Raw genomic sequence first — 6000 nt, 5'->3', positions numbered from 1 at the left:
ATTGATGTACTTGAATTATTAGCTACTGCATTTATTACTTTTTTCTATTTGTTGCACTTATTTTTTTCCAGCTTTTGTGTTCTGCTCTTTTTCTGCCTTTTAACTGAGAATTCTGTGATTTTAACTGAGAATTTTATGATTCCATTTTTCTTTCACTTCTGGTTTTAAAAATATTTTTAGTGTTTGCCCTAGAGTTTGCAAGATACATTCACAACTAATCCAAGTCCACTTTCACATAATGCTATACCACTTCATAGGTAATTTGAATACCTTGTAATAATAATTATAATCCTAATCCCTCCCCCTCATCCTTCATATCATTTCTTGTCATTCATTTTATTGACACATAAGCATGCATAATTGAATATGTTGTTGCTATGAGGCTTTGAATTGATGGGCAATTTATTTGTGCTTCATGGCCTGATTCAATTAAGTTCTCTGTCCTTAATTTTACTACTAAATCCTCCTTTAGTTCCACAAAAACGTCTGTATAAGGATTATGTTCTTGCCCTAACCGGTTTGGCTCAGTGGATAGAGCGTCGGCCTGCGGACTGAAAGGTCCCAGGTTCGATTCCGGCCAAGGGCATGTACCTTGGTTGTGGGCACATCCCCAGTAGGAGGTGTGCAGGAGGCAGCTGATCAATGTTTCTCTCTCATCGATATTTCTAACTCTCTATCCCTCTCCTTTCCTCTCTGTGAAAAATCAATAAAATATATTTAAAAAAAAAGAATACTGTTCTTGAAATAGATAATGTAGCCCATTTTTTTCACCCCATAAGCTACATCTTAACCTAACATTTTTATGCTTAATATTTTTACCGTAGTTCATTTGCAGGGTTTGCTAAAGATAGCCATATATAGGCTATATTAGCAAGGGTTGGTGAGGTTTATAGGGATTTATTGATTATAGACAGAATTCTCTAGGGACATATAGACCCTGGCCAAGTTCTTTGAGCATTAGCAGTACTCTTACAAATTTTATTATAGAAATTGTGTGGGTTTAGGGATAAGCTAGTGGGGTATCTAAATCCAGTTTGAGTCTTGGATCTTAGCTATCACATAGTCAGGATTCTTAAAGTCACTTTTGTGGCTTAATTTTACTTTAGCTATAGCTTTTTATGGCCTAGTTAAAATTTAACTCTATTATTAAAAATACATAATGGGGTTTATGTCAGATTCTATTACCTGGGGTTAATCCTATGACCATGGTGGCTAGCACAAAAGTTACCAGTCCTTACTGGTTAATATAACTTAGCCAGACTTCCATTTATGGCTTAATTTTTATTACTGCCATCTCCCATGGGGCTTGGTTGAACAAGGCGTTATGAGCTATTCTAAGTGTGCTTGATGCCTGCTCCTTTTACTCATATATGATTAAAGGGCAATCTCAGTGGGATGCAGATACTTTCATGTGTAATTTTAGTAAAAACTAACAGAAAGGCTGGGGCCAAACCTGTGTGTTTATGGAGTAAAGTGAACTCACTGAGGCGTTTTCACTGCCTTGCTTTGACATTAAACTACATTAACAGAGTGAGTCTAGGTTGCATATAGGTAATGGGTTAGTGTAAGGTGTTCAGTGTTAATCAGACACCAATTTGGGAATATTAGTGATTTGGGGATATTTCTGAGCATCAATAAATATAGTTGTTTTGGATGATTAAAAGGAAGTGACAGATCTAGAGGTGTAGTTGTCTAAGGAAAATTCATTCATTCAAGTAGCATTCAAGTAGTATCAGGGCAGGACTTTCCATTGAATGGTTCCATAATTATTAGGCTGAGTACATTTTGTTATTGAATTTGCTTGATTATATAACATGTTTATTTGTATTACCATGGGTGGGAACTAGGCTTTGTATATTATCATAGACTTAATCTTGTTTAGGGATTTTGGCAAGATATTAATGATTTTATACAATATAAGGTTTATTAGGGAGGTAGTAGGGGTTTGTCCTGCAACCATTGACTGAGTTGCACTTTGTGGTTGTGTGATGCTGGTGAACAATATTTGAGTCATTGCACATTCAAACCTGCCATGTGAGGAAGCCATAATTATGACCTGTGACCATTAACTGAATTACACCTCGTAGTTTTCAATGTTGATGAATGATACTAAATATAAGCTCAGCTACAAGTTGCTTGAGTGTGTTAAGGCCTTTAATGGCCACAGCTGGATCCTAACAGACCTCCAATTTAAACAATAACAAAGGCATGATACCACAGTCATGCGTCTGCACGGGCCAATTAGTCATTAATGCATCGACATGTCTTATATAAGGGAAAGTTGGTGACTTTAGGTGAGATGGCCCTGAGTAAGAACCAGATACTGAATAGAGCTCATTGAGAGAAACCACCGTGATTGATGGATCTGGAGCAAGAAGAGGGGCACATTTATGGAAGGGTTGCTGTTTTCTCAAAGCTTAGTAATCAAGAATTGATTATGATATACATGCTAACTGGAAATGATTTGACAATATGTGTGCACTATTGCTTTATAATATTATAAAGCACAGGATTCGGGTTTAAAGTAAACTTCTTAGACTATCTTGCTCATATGTCAGATATTTTAACAAGATTTTGTAAGTATCTGCTTGAAATCAGTGGGCAGTTGGTTTATTTGGCCAATGCTTAAACATGCATAGTGCAGGTTATTGATTAAATAGAAGTCAGAATGCTGGTGTATAGGTGGTTGTCCTCATCTGATTGGGCACAGGTCATGCAATAGGGACGACCTGCTCTGTCTCCACATGGGGTTTGGGAGGGTGAGCGATGGGCAGATTTGGGCAGGAAAAAATTAGTCTTATCTAGAAAAGAAACATAGTATAAACATAGTATAGCATCTGATTAAAAGCAAGGGCTATATTTATATATTATCACTAAAGGCCCAATGCATGAAATTCATGCAAGGGGCTTGGCCCTCACAGCCCCAGCTTTGTTCAGAAGGTCGTCAGGAAAGTCGTTCGGCTGTCCTGTCTAATTAGCATATTACTAATTTTTATTATTATAGATTATACTAGAGGCCCAGTGCACAAAAATTCATGCATTCGGGGGTAGGGGGTCCCTCAGCCTGGCCTGTCCCCTCTCGCAGTCTGGGACACCTCAGGGGATGTCCACCTGCCAGCTTAGGCCCGCTCCCCAGGGGATTAGGCCTAACCTATCAGTCAGACCTCCTCTGGCAGCCCAGGAGCCCTTGGGGGATGTCCGACTGATAGCTTAGGCCCACTTTCTGGTGGGAAGTGGGCCTAAGCTATCAGTCAGGCATCCTTAGCACTGCTGAGGAGGTGGGAGAGGCTCCTGCCACCACAGCTGCGCTTGCAGCCATCAGCCTGGATTGTGGCTGAGCAGAGCTCCCCCTGTGGGAGTGCACTGACCACCAGGGGGCAGCTCCTGTGTTGAGCGTCTGCCCCCTGGTGGTCAGTGCGCATCATAGCGACCAGTCGTTTCAGTAGTTCTGCTGTTAGGGTCAATTTGCATATTACCCTTTTATTATATAGGATTTCTATTATGCATGAAATTTACTTTATTATCTAAGAATTAAAGAGAAACTGAAGTAAATATGAGTCCATGAAAATAGAAGAATGTGTTCTCTAATATTCAGAAAAGTTTAATTTATAGAAGCTAGATAGCCCTTACAATTGTATGCCATATAAAAAGAATTTATATGTAGGGAGATAATTACTAAACAGCTCAATCTGCTTAAATAGTTCTCCAAAAATAAAAGATTATTTGTTTTCAAAAGATGTCCTATCTATATCGCCGAAACCGGTTTGGCTCAGTGGATAGAGCGTCGGCCTGCGGACTGAAGGGTCCCAGGTTCGATTCCGGTCAAGGGCATGTACCTGGGTTGTGGGCATATCCCCAGTGGGAGATGTGCGGGAGGCAGCTGATCGATGTTTCTCTCCCATCGATGTTCCTAACTCTCTGTCTCTCTCCTTTCCTCTCTGTAAAAAATCAATAAAATATAAAAAAAAAAAAAAAAAAAGATGTTCTATCTATAGGCTCCCTTTTTTCCTGTTCCACTGCTAGTCATCTTAATGCTCCCCTCGCTTCACTGTTGGTTTATTTTGGAATAGATGGGGGAGGGGCAATTGAACACGTAATTTACTCTAGCAAAGAGAAAACATTTGTTTCCAAATAAAAAAGCTTGAAGTGCTTTGTGACTAGTTGCTGTTTGTTGTTACTCTCTCTTCCAGCAGGGGGCAGGATGTAGCAATCTGTAAACTCCAACTTCTAGGGCAAGCGTGTCAAACTCAAAGGCTAACAGGGGCCAAATAAAGGAGGCATGTGGCCCATGGGCCATGAGTTTGACATGCTTGTTCTAGGGGGTTAAATGAAGAGTGTATCGTAATCCTAAAGAGTTACAATTTAACTAACTTAAACACCTACTTTTTCCTGATGTATGTGCTCTGGATTAATTAAGTCCCCAGAAGAGAGACTGATAACTTGCAAAATTTTTTATTGCAACAAATCGACACCTAGCCGGTGGGCTTCAGGAAATCGTTTTCCACTGTTGGTAAAGGAGTAAGCAGAGGCCAGAGCGTCTAGATTTCTATCCAGAGGTTGTATTTTAGGAAAGAAAACAATATAAACATGTATTATTACAAGGAGAGCCAGATGTCCAATACTTACGAGTAGCAGTACCCGTGCCTGACCCTCTTCCAGGCTGTGTTGCAAAAGTGACTGGAAAGGAGTTCTGTTTAGCCCTCGCTGGTCTGGCTCAGTGGATAGAGCATCCGTCTGTGGACTGAAGGGTCCTGGGTTCGATTCTGGTCAAGGGCACATGCTCAGGTTGCGGGCTTGATCCCCAATAGAGGGCGTGCAGGAGGCAGCTGATTGATGATTCTCTCTCATCATTGATGTTTCTCTCTCCCTCTCTCTTCTTCTTTGAAATCAATGAAAAAATATATATTTTTTAAAAAGAGCTCTGCTTACAAAGCCTGCCTCCTACGGGAAGGGAACAGAAGATCCACATAGAAGTTACCCAGGAAATAAAATGGTGGCAAGCCCTCATCCTTGTCAGGAAGAAAATGAAATGGGTTGGAGAGGGGAGGGGTGGCCACTCTGGGACTAAGGTCAGGCCCTAATCTACACGGGCTGTTTTCCAAGAGCTCCTTTTAGGTCCGCGGCTCGCCACTGAGAACTGCTTTTCCCGCTAAAAATATATAAAACAGCTCAGAAATACCTCAGTCAGCAAAAGTGTGTTTGAATGTTGACATTTCTTTTTTTAGTCGCTGTTGATAAGATTCCTTAATGAAAGGTTGGTCGTAGGTGACCTTGTTATAATTTCAGGTTGTCAAATGAAGCGAAAAAATTGTTCCCTCATATCATAGTTTGCAAACAAAGCATTTATTGTAGAAAGAAATGTTTTATTGGTAGACATTTTATTTCAAATGCATCTTTTTTTTAACGTGCAGGAACTTTTCTTGTCTGCCCGCCTCCATGCTTTGCTGTGCTGGATGTGTGGGTGCCAGGCAGGTCCCTTACCTTCTATTCATACTCGCGGGCCGCGGGCCCTGCCTCACTGCTGTTTGGCCTCAGCAGGACTCGGGGCCCCTGTATGCTTCCGGGTGCCTGCCCTTCGCTCTGAAACCCGGACCTCTTCTCCACCTGCGGCTGGAAGGCTGGCATTTCAGTCCCGCTGCTTTTTTTTCTTTTTCTTTTTTTCTGGAGGACACGGAGAGCAGGGGCCTGGGAGGTGAGGTTGGGGTGCCCGTCCGTGACTGTCCTCTGCAGTGCCTTTGGAAGTCCAGTTGCCTGCGTTGAGATTGGGGCGCCTGACTGTGATTCTCTCCTGCACATGGGCATGCCCCTCACTGACATCTGTCTCTTCCGTCCTCCCAAACACACTGGCAGTTCTGCCAGGACTCCCCTCAGCTCTGGGCTTTGCGACCAGCCAGCTGCCTGCACCCCGTGAAGGTGGGGCCGGGTCCCCCTCTGACCTGCCTGGAGGCTTTTATTGTTACATGCCCAGTTGCTCTATCCTTTGGTTTTCTAACTTCGGTC

The sequence above is a fragment of the Myotis nattereri genome, assembly GCF_964212035.1.
Source record: "Myotis nattereri genome assembly, chromosome: 8".
Classification (NCBI taxonomy): Eukaryota; Metazoa; Chordata; class Mammalia; order Chiroptera; family Vespertilionidae; genus Myotis; species Myotis nattereri.
Note: the sequence above shows the minus strand (reverse complement) of the source record.